The sequence below is a fragment of the Pseudophryne corroboree genome, chromosome 10, assembly GCF_028390025.1.
Source record: "Pseudophryne corroboree isolate aPseCor3 chromosome 10, aPseCor3.hap2, whole genome shotgun sequence".
Classification (NCBI taxonomy): domain Eukaryota; kingdom Metazoa; phylum Chordata; class Amphibia; order Anura; family Myobatrachidae; genus Pseudophryne; species Pseudophryne corroboree.
The window spans coordinates 26,144,176-26,162,136 of record NC_086453.1 but is presented as its reverse complement, the minus strand read 5'-3'; the positions used below and the strand labels follow the sequence as shown (position 1 = coordinate 26,162,136).

At 47.7% G+C, this 17,961-nt stretch overlaps 1 long non-coding RNA gene across 1 annotated transcript; it reads right to left on the bottom strand.

Annotated features, from left to right (window-relative positions):
* Window positions 1-10,818: 10,818 nt before the first annotated feature.
* LOC134966912 (uncharacterized) lies at window positions 10,819-16,243 on the bottom strand. The gene is made up of 3 exons (XR_010188738.1): window positions 16,165-16,243; window positions 11,871-11,921; window positions 10,819-10,850 (listed from the first exon to the last, which is right to left on the bottom strand). It is a non-coding gene; the product is annotated as an uncharacterized LOC134966912 (long non-coding RNA).
* Window positions 16,244-17,961: the final 1,718 nt, after the last annotated feature.

Sequence of the window (17,961 nt, the reverse complement as noted above, 5' to 3'; positions counted from 1 at the left end):
GTATTCAGAATAGACTGAAAATGAGTGTAAATTATGGTTTTTGAGGTTAATAATACTTTGGGATCAAAATGACCCCCAAATTCTATGATTTAAGCTGTTTTTTAGTGTTTTTTGAAAAAAACACCCGAATCCAAAACACACCCGAATCCGACAAAAAAAATTCGGTGAGGTTTTGCCAAAACGCGTTCGAACCCAAAACACGGCCGCGGAACCGAACCCAAAACCAAAACACAAAACCCGAAAAATTTCAGGCGCTCATCTCTAATATATATATATATATATATATATATATATATATATATAATAATCTTTCGGCAGCACTCCTAATCTCAGCAAACAACTGTCCGGTGCCCTCCTACACCCGTATGGCAACGGGACAACAATAGCATGCAGTCGGCGGCACTCCGGTAGTACAGAAATACAGAGGCAGGTTGAATGTAAACAACGTTTCGAAGTTTTAATTACTTCGTCCTCAGGTTCCTGAGGACGAAGTAATTAAAACTTCGAAACGTTGTTTTCATTCAACCTGCCTCTGTATTTCTGTACTACCGGAGTGCCGCCGACTGCATGCTATATATATATATATATATATATATATATATATATACACACACATATACACACTATTGAAGAAAGGAACAGCGGCACTCGGAGTCTTTATGAAGAGTCACATGTATTAAAAAAAAACATCAAATAGCCACCTGCGAGTCGGCGCAGGTTTCACTGGAGGCCAGCGGGTCACAGTGGGCGGCAGGTAACACACTGACAGCGACGGCAGTGGCACAGGACCCCCACCCAGGTGCAGCTGACAGCTAGCTGTCAGCTGCAGTCATCGTGAACAGCGGCAGTGGGGGAGAGGCAGCGGGTAAGGTGCGGGAGCCCAATTGGCGCGTGTGTGGGGGGGGGACTGGTGACAAGATGCAGGAGGAGGGGGGAGTACTCGGGGAGGCAGCAGGTAACATTCGGGAGCGGGAGCATAATTGCACGGGGGGGGGAGGGTGCGGGGGTAGCGAGCGGGTAACAAGATGCGCCACCCGAGCAGGGGGGATGGAGTGCCGGAGCGGGCATCATGCGGGAGCCAATCGCGGGGGGAGCTGCAGTGTCAGCTTGTAATTTGTGGGACTCGGGAGCACATGCGAACCGCGGCAGCAGCCTGAACATAGCTATGCCGGGTGTTGCTATCGCGGAGGTGGGGGGCGGCAGATTGCAGGAACAGGACTCACAGTAACTGACGTTCAACAAAGCCAGACTTGGTGGGAGCGCCCACAACATCCTTGGCTGCTCCTCGTTTCTAAAAGAATAGGAGGAGCTTAGTTGTGATAAAGTAAGAGTTGTTTTATTCACTGTGCAGTGCCCTCCAGTGGTCGCCGCCCATAGGCAGCTGCCTAAAGCTGCCTAGTGGTAGCGCCAGCTCTGCTCGTCGCTCCCCGGCCCGAAGCGGCTGCGTGTGACGTCACACAGCCGCTGCGGCCCGCCCCCCGCACGGTCCGGCCACGCCTGCGTTGGCCGGACCGCGCCCACGAAACGGCGGACAAAGGCCGCCGTCCCGCCCAGCGACCGCCTCTGCCTGTCTTTCGGCCGTCTGGCATGCGCCGGCGCACTATGGCGCCGGCATATGCGCAGTTCTGACCGGATCGCACCGCTGTGATAAACTGCAGTGTGCGATCGGATCAGAATGACCCCCCATGTGCACTGCAGGTGGGACAGATGTAACATGTGCAGAGACAGTTAGATTTGGGTGGGTTATATTGTTTCTGTGCAGGGTAAATACTGTCTGCTTTATTTTTACACTCAAGCAGACAAACAATTTGGCAGTTGCTCAATCATACCTGGAGATAATTATACATCAGGTGCTGGAAGGGGGAGGGGTCACAGACAAACAACAGACAGAGAGGAGGGGGGTGCAAATCCCCACCCCTAAATTCCTTTCCGCACACTGAAAATTACCTGTAACCATCCCTGAACCTATCTGGTAATAAAATTCAGAGAGTTAGTCACAAATGTTTGCAAACACATGTTTAGCTGCTGGCCACGTCACGGCTTCTCCGATACAGCAGTCCTAACCTACATAATAGCAGTGCCCACATAGGGCCATGTAATTTGTCACAGTACGCCTCATGATAAAGGCTATTACTAAAACACTTCCAGACAGAGAGCTAACTTACCCAGGAGCCACCCCCAGGACCCCCCATTGGCACTACAAGGAACAGCATGCCTTCCAAATGCTGCTCCCATTCAATGCCTCTTGCACACAAGCAGACAAACAATTTGGCAGTTGCTCAATCATACCTGGAGATAATTATACATCAGGTGCTGGAAGGGGGAGGGGTCACAGACAAACAACAGACAGAGAGGAGGTAATTTTCAGTGTGCGGAAGGGAATTTAGGGGTGGGGATTTGCACCCCCCTCCTCTCTGTCTGTTGTTTATTTTTACACTGCAATTTAGATTTCAGTTTGAACACACCCCACCCAAATCTAATTCTCTCTGGACATATTATATCTGCCCTCCCTGAAGTGCACATGGGGGCTAATTCAGACCTGTTCGCTCGCCAGGGTTTTTTTGCAGTTTTGCATTCGCATAGTCACCGCCCATAGGGGAGTGTATTTTAGCTTTGCAAGTGTGCGAACGCATGTGTAGCAGAGCTGTACAAACTGATTTTGTGCAGTCTCTGAGTAGCCCAGGACTTACTTAGCCACTTCAACCTGTCCAGGCCCGGAATTGACGTCAGGAACCCACCCTGCAAACACTTGGACACGCCTACGTTTTTCCAACACTTCCAGAAAATGGTCAGTTGCCACCCACAAACGCCTTCTTCCTATCAATCTCCTTGCAAACGCCCGTGTGAACGGATCCTTCGCACAAACCCATCGCTGAGCGGCGATCCGCTTTGTACCCGTGAGATGCGCCTGCACATTGTGGTGCATACGCAGGCGCAGTTTAGACCTGATTGTCTGCTGTACGGAAAGGCAGCCTAGCGATCAGGTCTGAATTAGCCCCATGGTTTTGCCCATTAGCTAACAGATTTGCTGCTGCGATCAGGTCTGAATTACACCCATAAATACGAATGTTTGAGCATCACACTACCTTTTTTTTATATGGAGGTTGAGAATATTTTATTCAAATACAACCTCCATGCAGGTAAGAGCTCTGTGTAGTCACCATTTTCAAAGCTCAGCCACCAATATGACAAGTCTAGTAAATAATATCACATTATCAGTGTATGGGCTCAGTATTTTTCCATTAAAATTACACAGGGCCAGATGCATCATCGCTTGGAGAGTGATAAAATGGAGGGTGAAAAAGTACCAGCCAATCAGCTCCTAACTGCCATTTTTCAAACACAGCCTGTGGCATGACAGTTAGGAGCTGATTAGCTGGTACTTTATCTCTCTCAATTTTATCACTCTCCAAGCGATGATGCATCTAGCCCACTATGTGTTAGGTCTTAAATCTACCCACCTCTCTGCAAGGGCAGCAATGCAGGGAGGCGCCTTGCTGGAGATGCGCTATCCCCTCCCAGGATGCATTCGGTATGCGGGCAGTCAGAATCCCGGTGCCGGAACCCCGACACACAGGCAGAAGACCGTTGCTGAAATGCTGATATCAAACGAAATGCAGACGCCGGAATCCTGATACCCGCATCCCGAACATAAGTGTGCGCACACTGTTAGTGTTGGGGGGAGTAGGTTTAGGCACCGCCGGGGAGGGTTAGGGTTAGGCTGTGGGGAGGAGGGGGGGTAGGTTACGCTGCGGGGTGAGGGAGGTTTTATGCTGCAAGAATGGGGGGTTAGGTTTATGCACCACCAGGGGGGGTTAGGGTTAGACTGCGGGGGGAGGGGTGGCAGCGTTAAGAGGCATAAAGGGAGGGTTAGAGTGGTATTGGGGGAGGATAAGTATAGTTACTTAGTCCCTGTTGGGATTCTCTCCATCGGGATGCCACGGTCAGAATTCTAACTGCCGACATCCCAACCGCCAGCAAAGATTATAACACCTCCCCCCACTCTGCTGCTATTCACTGCTGCTGTGCCTGTCAATCTATAGGATAGGCAGCAGAAGAGCAGCAGCATCAAGGCGCTTCAGTGCAGATCCCCAACTGCTGCTGCTGCTGCTGCTATGGATAGGATTTTTTAGCCGAGGCCCCACAGCTCCCCCTGGCACAGGTAGGAAAAGATTCCTATTTAAAAGCTTCTTCTTTTACCTTCCCCTTTTCCTATCTCTACACTTTTTTGTCCTCTGAGTTCTTTCCTTAACTGTTTCATCCCCTGTTCCATCACACCACCTCCCACTCTCCTTCCTCGGCTTCCTCCACTGTCCACTCCCAGCTGCACATTTCTGCGCCTGTCCCCTGATTCTCCTACTGTGGGCATTATGTGTATAAGTGGTACTACTCCTGTGGGAATTATGTGTATAAGGGGCACTGCTATTGACATTATGAGTATAAGTGGCACTACTACTGTGGCCATTATGTGTATAAGGGGCACTACTACTGTGGGCATTATGTGTAGGTGGCACGACTACTGTGGATAATTATGTGTATAAGCAGCACTACTATTGTGGGCATTATGTGTATAAGTGGCACTACTACTGTGGGCAATATGTATATAAGTGACACTACTACTGTGGGCATTATGTGTATAAGCTGCACTACTACTGTGAGCATTATGTGCATGTGGCAGTACTACTGTGGGCATTATGTGTATAAGTGGTACTACTACTATGGGCATTATGTGTATAAGTGGCATTACTACTGTGGGCAATATGTATATAAGTGACACTACTATTGTGGGCATTATGTGTATAAGTGGCACTACTACTGTGGGCAATATGTATATAAGTGACACTACTACTGTGGGCATTATGTGTATAAGCTGCACTACTACTGTGGGCATTATGTGCATGTGGCAGTACTACTGTGGGCATTATGTGTATAAGTGGTACTACTACTGTGGGCATTATGTGTATAAGTGGCATTACTACTGTGGGCATTATATGTATAAGCAGCACTACTATTATGGGTATTATGTGTGTAAGTGACACACATTATTTGTGTAAGTGGCATGCATTGTGTGTGTAAGGTGCATGACTACTGTGGGCATTATCTGTGACTACTGTGTGTGATAACATGAAAAAGGGACACTACTACAGATGTGTCCCTGTACATCTTGGCTGCGGGTAAATAGCAGTTTTAAACTCTTCCTGTTCCCAGTGATGTGTTCCTGCTGGATCTGGGTAATCCACAAACTCCGGAGTTCCAAGCCTCCACTGCAGCTGCAGAATGTGCAGGTCTTGTTTTCTTCCCCCTTGGACGGAGCTGATCCCACCAAAATGTGGGCAATTTTGGTGGGACACCAGCCCTCTCACCACTATATAAACACCCAATCCCGCACCAGTGTACATAGATTTTCTATGCAAAAAAGGTGGTATTAATAACTCTGTGCGCAAAGTACTGCTGCTGGCTCACATATGCCCTTACGAGGTTTCCTTCACCCCTCACCACAGTGATACAATAAAAGATTTTTGAGCAAATGACTTAGCCTGCGCTGTACGAACGAAGTCCTAATCACGACAATCTTTCCAAACTTCAATTTTCGTAACACTCAGTTCCACCATAGGGAAATGAAAGAAAGGTAATAATAGTGAAGTCTGTTATAATATAATGTCAAAAAAAGAATAACATTTTTTATACACAATAAAAGTCAATTATAACACCAATTTGCTCCTGGTGAAAAGTAAATGCAGTGAAATTACCGGAGATAAATGGAACTGTGGCCAAACAGTCCCAAACAGTGCATGGATAATTGATACAGACTGGCACCAGTCTAATCAACAAGCCACTCTGGTCACCGGCTTCAGACTCCGCGTTCCCTTCACACCTGGAGGCTGCCCGACGCGTTTCCACCCCTGTCTGGGGTCTTTTTCAAGGTATCCTGGCGATAGTTCAGCGTGCAGCTCCATAAGAACCCTCGGGTGAATTCCATCGGGACCAGGTGACTTATTAATCTTTAACTATTTTAATCGATCACAGACTACCTCGTCACATAAATAAGCATTTAGCAGTGGGACATTATCTTTGTTGAGATTTTGTGTTAGACCCAGCATTTAGTCCTCTCTGGTAAATACCGTTGAAAAAAACTTGTTTAGTTTGTTTGCTATGTCATTATCATTTTTGATTAAGACTGACGGGGCTGGCTACAATCAGTAAGGCTGTGGCACTCATACAGTGCAGTCAGTGAGTGAGGGTGTAATAATATGGGTATGAGGACCTGCTGCATTCCGTGAGGGGTGCACCGATCTAAAATACAGTAACTAAAAGTGGTGTAATAATAAAAATTAGAGGGGAGGGGATATGGTGTAATCAGTGAAGGGGGGAAAGTAATAGAATAAAATATAAGGAGGAAAAAAATACAAATAATGTAAAGGGGCTTAAATCAGAACAAAAATATAGTGCTATGGATTGTTTGAGGTAGGGGGGCCGCAAATCGGTATCTTGCTTAGGGCCCCATGAGGTCTAAGGGGGTAATTCAGACCTGATCGTAGCAGCAAATTTGTTAGCATTTGGGCAAAACCATGGGCAGGCCCGTCGCTACCCGCTCAGCGAAGGGATGCAGTGCAGGGAGGCGCTGGGACGGAGAGGCGCTCCCCCTGCTCTGCATTCCTTCCCTGCTGCGCCGTCCTGTCCCCACTGCTGCTGCTGCCAGTGCTGTGTCTGTCACTGTATGACAGGCACTGGCAGCGGGCACCTGCAGCATGAAAAGCTTCCTCCCTCCCTTCCCCTCCCCTCACATCACCTCACCTCACCTGTGACAGCGCCGAGTACGGGACACAAGGGGGCGGAGCTACACGGGCCGGAAGGGGGCGGAGCTACACGGACCAGGCTGCTGTACAGAGGGAGACTGGCTTAGGTAAGTGGAGGGTGAGAGAGAACTTGAAGTGTGTATGTGACGTGTGTGTATATGGTGGGTGTGTATGTGTGTGTATATATGTGTGAATTGTGTGTGTGTGTGTGTGTGTGAGGTATGTCTGAGCGCGCACTTTATGGACGCTACTACTGGGGGGGCATTACATGTAAGAACGCTACTACTACTGGGAGGGGCATTACATATAAGGACGCTATTACTACAGGGGTGCACTACGTAGAAGGACGCTACTACTACTGGCGGGGCATTACGTATAAGGACGCTACTACTACTGTGGGGGGCATTACGTATAAGGACGCTACTACTACTGTGGGGGGCATTACGTATAAGGACGCTACTACTACTGGGGGGCATTACGTATAAGGACGCTACTACTACTGTGGGGGGGCATTACGTATAAGGACGCTACTACTACTGTGGGGGGCATTACGTATAAGAACGCTACTACTACTGTGGGGGGGCATTACGTATAAGGACGCTACTACTACTGTGGGGGGCATTACGTATAAGAACGCTACTACTACTGGGAGGGGCATTACATATAAGGACGCTATTACTACAGGGGTGCACTACGTATAAGGACGCTACTACTACTGGCGGGGCATTACGTATAAGGACGCTACTACTACTGTGGGGGGCATTACGTATAAGGACGCTACTACTACTGTGGGGGGCATTACGTATAAGGACGCTACTACTACTGGGGGGCATTACGTATAAGGACGCTACTACTACTGTGGGGGGCATTACGTATAAGGACGCTACTACTACTGGGGGTGCACTACGTATAAGGACGCTACTACTACTGTGGGGGGCATTACGTATAAGGACGCTACTACTACTGGGGGCATTACGTATAAGGACGCTGTTACTACAGGGGTGCACTACGTATAAGGACGCTACTACTACTGGGGGAGCATTACATATAAGGACGATACTACTACTGGGGTGCACTACGTATAAGGACGCTACTACTACTGGCGGGGCATTACGTATAAGGACGCTACTACTACTGTGGGGGGCATTACGTATAAGGACGCTACTACTACTGGGGGGCATTACGTATAAGGACGCTACTACTACTGTGGGGGGCATTACGTATAAGAACGCTACTACTACTGGGGGGCATTACGTATAAGGACGCTACTACTACTGGGGGTGCACTACGTATAAGGACGCTACTACTACTGTGGGGGGCATTACGTATAAGAACGCTACTACTACTGGGTGGCATGACGTATAAGGACGCTACTACTACTGTGGGGGACATTACGTATAAGGACGCTACTACTACTGGGGGTGCACTACGTATAAGGACGCTACTACTACTGTGGGGGGCATTACGTATAAGGACGCTACTACTACTGGGGGCATTACGTATAAGAACGCTACTACTACTGGGGGTGCACTACGTATAAGGACGCTACTACTACTGGGTGGCATTTTGTATAAGGATGCTACTATTACTGGGGTGCATTACATATAAGGACGCTACTACTACGGGTGGGGCATTACGTATAAGATTAATAAGATTGTACTACATTGTGGCGTAATTTTAAATGGGGGTACTACTGTGTGGCCATGCCCCTTACTTGTGAGACCACAACCCTTTTCCCGGCGCGCGCTAAAGGAATATTGGAGGGCGCAAATTTATAGTTTGCAGGGGGGCGCCGAACACCCTAGCACCGGCCCTGACCATGGGGGTCATTACGAGTTGATCGCTCGCTAACTACTTTTAGCAGCCGTGCAAACGCATAGTCGCCGCCCACGGGGGAGTGTATTTTCGCTTTGCAAGTGTGCAAACGCCTGTGCAGCCGAGCTCTGCAAACACATTTTGTGCAGTTTCTGAGTAGCTCTGGACTTACTCAGCCCTTGCGATCACTTCAGTCTTTTTGGTGCCGGAATTGACGTCAGACACCCGCCCTACAAACGCCTGGATACGCCTGCGTTTCTCCAACCACTCCCGGAAAACGGTCAGTTGACACCCAGAAATGCCTTCTTCCTGTCATTCTCCTTGCGAACGGCTGTGTGAACGGAATTGTCGTAGAAGCCTTCGCTGGGTAACGAACTGCTGTGTACTCGTACGACGCGCTTGCGCATTGCGGTGCATACGCATGCGCAGATTAGCCCCGTTCTGCCATGATCGCTGCACTGCGAAAATCCGTAGTGAGCGATCAACTCGGAATGACCCCCCATGTGCTCTGCAGGTGTGGCAGATACAACATGTGCAGAGACAGTTAGATTTGTTTCTGTGCAGGGTAAATACTGGCTGCTTTATTTTTACACTGCAATTTAGATTTCAGTTTGAACACACCCCACCCAAATCTAACTCTCTCTGCACATGTTACATCTGCCCCCCCCTGCAGTGCACATGGGGCCTACAGTAATTCAGACCTGGTCGCACGCAGGCTATTTTTTGCACTGCTGTGACCAGGTAATCGCTGCCTACAGGGGGAGGGGGTAATCGCTTTGCAGGGGTGCGATCGGCTATGCAGTGAGCTGGACAAACAAAGGTTTGTGCAGTTTCTGCACAGCCCAGGATTTACTCAGCCGCTGCGACGACCCGGGCCAGTGGTGATGTCAGGAATCCTCCTCCGGAACGGCTGGGCACGCATGCCTTTTTCCGGACACTCCCAGAAAATGGTGAGTTGCTGCCCACGAACGCCTTCTGCCGGTCAATCTTCTTGCGACTGCCGATGCGTTCAGTTTCTTCATTAGATTCGTCGCTGCCCGGCGATCCCCGTCGCCGGCGGCCGAGGCACCTGCGCATTGCGGAGCATACGCATGCGCTGTTCAGACCCGATCGCATGGCTGCGAAAAAAGGCAGCGTGCGATCGGGTCTGAATGACCCCCATGGTTTTGCCCAACTGCTAACAAATTTGCTGCTACAATCAGGTCTGAATTACCCCCTAAATCCACCTCTGACGTCAGGGATTATTTTATAAAATAGATATACCACTCTTGAGTGTGCGGTCGCTCTCTGAAATATGCACACCTTTGGTTGTTGAACACCCGGCTTTCACCATTATATGTGGTTGAGCTTGTGATGGAAATGGGAGGCGTGGCTCGCAATCGCATCATTCACGTGAAAATTGGTCGTTTTCTTCGTATAGTAACCAGGAACCCCAATTAGTGCACCGCGTTCGCTCGCCATGCTTCGGGCAAGGCGCCTCGCTCCGCTACCACCGCGCTCCGCACAGGTTACCGTTCCCAACTGTAGTCCACGTGGATCGTGAAGTATGAAAAAGTAAAAAAATGAAAAAGGGACCATGTCGACATAGAAACCCTGTCGACCTACTGCATGTTGACCAATAGTGGTCGACCTAATGACCGTATCGCCTCCCGTGAATAGACGTTGTCGTCATGCGCACAGCTTCTAATCACCGCTGCTCTGCTATGCAGAGTAGTGATTAACAGGGGGGTCTCCCAACTACCCCCCGGGGACAGTTGGGAGGTAGGTACACAGTAAGGTAACTCTGTAAGTGGAAGTGTTAATAGAACACAGAGGTCAGGAAAACACAGGCCTGGACTCACAACTTTTCAGTTATCTTTATTGATCATTAAGGACAGTCCTTGTACAGCACACAGGCTGGTTTGTCATTCAGACGCGCATACCCGTCCTTACAGACACAGCCTGATTTGCTATCTTTTGGGCAAACTATTCCTATGTGTAAATGGAATTTGACTTCCATGCAGGTCGTTTCACACATGCGCCCGTAGCTTGCGTACGTTGTATTCCCGTGGCAGGAATCACACTTCGCCTTTTCCACACAGATGTTTCTGGCATCCAGGTAAAACCCTTCCTTGCAGAAACAGCCGGCCTCACACACTTCTGCACACACACCAACATGTTTGTAATTGCTGCAGGTTATAGGACACATTGTTCCACATCTTTTATATTCTTGATTGTGGCCACAGTCCCCATGTTTTACTGTAAAAATAAAATAGAATTACAGCAGAAGTTAACAGGTTTTATAGACCAGATACTTCATCTGATACATAAATGTGCACACAATAGGATCACAGGACAGCTAGGGGATCAGATACTTATTAGGGGAAGGGAAACAATGGCATCTCTACTGAATGATGACCTCTAAGCAGGTCCAGCGACAGAGGGTTACAAAGGGTACACCTGTGCCGGTTCCTGAGGTTCTGAGGGGCCCCATGGTTGTGAGGGATACTACATATGATTGCGGCGCCTGGTATTGCATAAAATAACAGAACAGCAGGCATCCGCAGCCAGCGCTGCAGCAGTTAGGTAATCACATTGTTAATAAGATGCACCCACCCTCCGGTAACGGAAACCCATGGTCACCTGGTCCGGTCCCCGTACTGTGTGTATGTGGGAATGACATCATGACGCGATACGCTGCACCCGTTCACCCACCCACCCTTCCCTGTTCTGTTCCTGCCGTGCATGCAGTCTTAAGAGAGGAGCAGGGGAATAGGCATGACTGACTGGAGCCGGCGCCGGCCAGTATATCGGCACTACCAGGCTGTTGGTGGTAACAACTTGGTACAGTGTGTTATATTTATTTATATAGTCATTAATTAAATATTTTTATTATAGCTATTAAATATATAGTTATATTATATATTAGTATTTATTGGCACATGCAGGGGGGATTTGTGGGTCTGGGGTCATGGGGTCAAGAGGGGGGGGGGGGGGGGGGGCAGACATGTCAGTGTACCGGGCCCCAAGATTTCTGTTGCTGACCCTGCCTCTAAGAGCATACCTACCAGCACCATCCACGAAACTGGGCAAAGTAATCTATCAAGAATATGTGTACAGTCACCCCATAGTAATTACATTAGACAAATACAATGAGGAAAATAGAAACCACACAGTTCATAGACTATAAGGATGTCACACTATTCTGATACATTTCTATGTTATTGCAAAGACTTGATAACAGGACAGTAAAGTAGCATTATTATACATATTACTTACTGGGAGCAATAGGAGCTGGAGGATTCGCATATATTAGCTGGAAGGAGACACCTGGAAAGCAGAAAACTTATATCAGATAATTATAGAATCAGGGAACCCGATATTCTGAGAACTGTGATAACTGATTTACTATGAGGTCTGTACTTTATAAGCACTAAGTCAGACTGCTCTATTCTCATTCACTTTCCCCTTCATCTAGAAAGTCTGAGGTGTCTGTGTGTCAGAGCCCGAATAACACCCCACGGGGCCAGAGGCAAGATAATGGTTTGAGGGCAATACGTCTTGTTGGTACATATCACACTATTTACTGTATTTCCCTTACTCACACTGATATCACACACCAGATACACACTGATCCCTATACACAGGTCACACTGATATCACACACCAGATACACACTGATCCCTATACACAGGTCACACTGATATCACACACCAGATACACACTGATCCCTATACACAGGTAACACTGATATCACACACCTGATACACACTGATCCCTATATACAGGTCACACTGATATCACACACCAGATACACACTGATCACTATACACAGGTCACACTGATATCACACACCTGATACACACTGATCACTATACACAGGTCACACTGATATCACACACCTGATACACACTGATCCCTATACACAGGTCACACTGATATCACACACCTGATACACACTGATCACTATACACAGGTTACACTGATATCACACACCTGATACACACTGATCCTTATATACAGGTCACACTGATATCACACACCTGATACAGACTGATCACTATACACAGGTCACACTGATATCACACACCTGATACACACTGATCACTATACACAGGTCACACTGATATAACACACCTGATACACACTGATCACTATACACAGGTCACACTGATATCACACACCTGATACACACTGATCTCTATACACAGGTTACACTGATATCACACACCTGACACACTGATCCCTATACACAGGTCACACTGATATCACACACCTGATACACACTGATCACTATACACAGGTCACACTGATATCACACACCTGATACACACTGATCCCTATACACAGGTCACACTAATATCACACACCTGATACACACTGATCCCTATACACAGTCACACTGATATCACATACCTTATACACACTGATCCCTATACACAGGTCACACTGATATCACACACCTGATACACACTAATCCCTATACACAGGTTACACTGATATCACACACCTGATACACACTGATCACTATACACAGGTCACACTGATATCACACACTAGATACACACTGATCCCTATACACAGTCACACTGATATCACATACCTTATACACACTGATCCCTATACACAGGTCACACTGATATCACACACCTGATACACACTAATCCCTATACACAGGTTACACTGATATCACACACCTGATACACACTGATCACTATACACAGGTCACACTGATATCACACACCTGATACACACTGATCACTATACACAGGTCACACTGATATCACACACCTGATACACACTGATCACTATACACAGGTCACACTGATATCACACACCTGATACACACTGATCCCTATACACAGGTTACACTGATATCACACACCTGATACACACTGATCACTATACACAGGTCACACTGATATCACACACCTGATACACACTGATCCCTATACACAGGTCACACTGATATCACACACCTGATACACACTGATCTCTATACACAGGTCACACTGATATCACACACCTGATACACACTGGTCACTATACACAGGTCACACTGATATCACACACCTGATACACACTAATCCCTATACGCAGGTCACACTAATATCACACACCTGATACACACTGATCACTATACACAGGTCACACTGATATCACACAGGCACAGCTGATACACACAAATCACTATACACAGGTCACACTGATATCACACACAAGATACACACTAATCCCTATACACAGGTCACACTGATATCACACACCTGATACACACTGATGTCTATACACAGGTCACACTGATATCACACACCAGATACACACTGATCACTATACACAGGTCACACTGATATCACACACCAGATACACACTGATCCCTATACACAGGTCACACTGATATCACACACCTGATACACACTGATCACTATACACAGGTCACACTGATATCACACACCTGATACACACTGATCACTATACACAGGTCACACTGATATCACACACCTGATACACACTGATCACTATACACAGGTCACACTGATATCACACATCTGATACACACTGATCACTATACACAGGTCACACTGATATCACACACCAGATACACACTGATCACTATACACAGGTCACACTGATATCACACACCAGATACACACTGATCCCTATACACAGGTCACACTGATATCACACACCTGATACACACTGATCACTATACACAGGTCACACTGATATCACACACCTGATACACACTGATCACTATACACAGGTCACACTGATATCACACACCTGATACACACTGATCACTATATACAGGTCACACTGATATCACACACCTAATACACACTTATCACTATACACAGGTCACACCGATATCACACACCTGATACACACTGATCACTATACACAGGTTACACTGATATCACACACCTGATACACACTGATCACTATACACAGGTCACACTGATATCACACATCTGATACACACTGATCACTATACACAGGTCACACTGATATCACACACCTGATACACACTGATCACTATACACAGGTCACACCGATATCACACACCTGATACACACTGATCACTATACACAGGTCACACTGATATCACACACCAGATACACACTGATCCCTATACACAGGTCACACTGATATCACACACCAGATACACACTGATCCCTATACACAGGTCACACTGATATCACACACCAGATACACACTGATCACTATATACAGGTCACACTGATATCACACACCTGATACACACTAATCCCTATACACAGGTCACACTGATATCACACAGGCACAGCTGATACACACTGATCCCTAAACAGGTCACACTGATATCACACACCTGATACACACTGATCCCTATACACAGGTCACATTGATATCTCACACCTGATACACACTGATCACTATGTACAGGACACACTGATATCACACACCGGATACACACTGATCACTATATACAGGTCACACTGATATCACACACCTGATACACACTGATCACTATACATAGGTCACACTGATATCACACACCTGATACACACTGATCACTATACACAAGTCACACTGATATAACACACCTGATACACACTGATCACTATACACAGGTCACACTGGTATCACACACCTGATACACACTGATCCCTATACACAGGTCACACTGATATCACACACCTGATACACACTGATCACTATACACAGGTCACACTGATATCAGACACCAGATACACACTGATCACTATACACAGGTCACACTGATATCACACACCTGATACACACTAATCCCTATACGCAGGTCACACTAATATCACACACCTGATACACACTGATCACTATACACAGGTCACACTGATATCACACACCAGATACACACTGATCACTATACACAGGTCACACTGATATCACACACCAGATACACACTGATCCCTATACACAGGTCACACTGATATCACACACTAGATACACACTGATCCCTATACACAGGTCACACTGATATCACACACCAGATACACACTGATCCCTATACACAGGTCACACTGATATCACACACCTGATACACACTGATCACTATACACAGGTCACACTGATATCACACACCTGATACACACTGATCACTATACACAGGTCACACTGATATCACACACCTGATACACACTGATCCCTATACACAGGTCACACTGATATCACACACCTGATACACACTGATCCCTATACACAGGTCACACTGATATCACACACCTGATACACACTGATCCCTATACACAGGTAACACTGATATCACACACCTGATACACACTGATCCCTATACACAGGTCACACTGATATCACACACCAGATACACACTGATCACTATACACAGGTCACACTGATATCACACACCTGATACACACTGATCCCTATACACAGGTCACACTGATATCACACACCTGATACACACTGATCCCTATACACAGGTCACACTGATATCATACACCTGATACACACTGATCCCTATACACAGGTTACACTGATATCACACACCAGATACACACTGATCACTATACACAGTCACACTGATATCACACACCTGCAGGGGTGTATAGGCCATAGGGTCCACAGGGAAGACCCCTGGTGGACTGGTGTGCATGTGGGGCCTGTTTTGTGTGTTGACATGTGAGGGGTGGTGCTGCCGCCATGGATACACGGTATACCTCTGGTCCTGCCCATGTGAAGCCACTTCTACAGATTTTTCCAGGGCCACTTTCAGTTCCCAATCTGCCCCTGTTCCTGTATGTCCTACTCTCTGATGTCTTTACTCAGTAATGTCCTTTTTCCTGCATCTTCCCTGCTAAACATAAATGATATGGCGTGGCATGGTTGTAGAAGTGTTTTTCAAATGTAAAATAAATTAGCCTGGATAGTATACCACTGCGTCTGTAGACACTGAAAGAGGGTCTAAGTCTCGGCACGTTTGGCCACATGGATGTACACCAGTAAGGGCTTTGTAGTGGCATTAGCAGAAAGACATAACTGCAGCAAAAGACACATTAAGGTTGCAACAGCGTCCAATTCAGGTCTTATGAGGAGGGATCCCGTCCCCCTCGACAGACCCCGCCCCCTCGACAGACCCCGCCTTCATTAGGGCTTCTTCCAGAAATTCCCGGGCTGGTTTTTCATCCCAATCTGACCCAGCACACCTGATACCAGAGACGGCTCTAACCAATTTATTGCCCTAGGCAAGATTTTAGCTAGTGCCCACAGTAGATAATCCAGTGCTCTCCCCTCACATCACTGCACCCCTCTCCCGGCACAGCACCACTCACCCATCACATCACTGCACCCCTCTCCCGGCACAGCACCACTCACCCATCACATCACTGCACCCCTCTCCCGGCACAGCACCACTCACCCATCACATCACCTCACCCCTCTCCCGGCACAGCACCACTCACCCATCACATCACTGCACCCCTCTCCCGGCACAGCACCACTCACCCATCACATCACCTCACGCCTCTCCCGGCACAGCACCACTCACCCATCACATCACTGCACCCCTCTTCCGGCACAGCACCACTCACCCATCACATCACCTCACCCCTCTCCCAGCACAGCACCACTCACCCATCACATCACCTCACCCCTCTCCCAGCACAGCACCACTCACCCATCACATCACTGCACCCCTCTGCCAGCACAGCACCCCTCTCCCAGCACAGCACCCCTCACATCACTGCACCCCTCCCCCAGAACTGCACCCCTCACAGCAGCCATCACATCTCCCCAGCACAGCACCCTTCACCCCTCTCCCAGCACAGCACCCTTCAGCACCCATCAACCTGCACCCAGCACAGCACCCTTCACCCAGCACCCCTCTCACCCAGAACAGCACCCTTCACCCAGCACAGCACCCATCACCCTTCACCCAGCACAGCACTTGTCACCCAACACTCCTCTCCCAGCACAACACCTCTCTCTCATCACAGCTCAGATCACAGCACAACATCCATCATCCCTCTCCCAGCACAGCACCCCTCTCCCAGCACAGCACCCCTCACCCAGCACAACACTCATCACCCAGCACAGCACCTCTCTCCCAGCACAGATCACAGCACAATACCACTCTCCTAGTACCATATGTAGTGGCCTCCTTTCATCCTCACCTTTATCCTGTGTTCTTTCATTGTTTGTTCTTTGCTATATTATTATCAGCACTACTGAACCCTCGTGGTTACATATAAATAAAACATAATAATAATAATAATAATAATAGTGGTAATTCTGTCATGTAGGTGTCCCAATAGAGCTCCAACTTATCTGACGCATCAGGCTTCCCCTCTCACACTAAATACTGACATATAAATCATGGGCAGATATGGTCTTA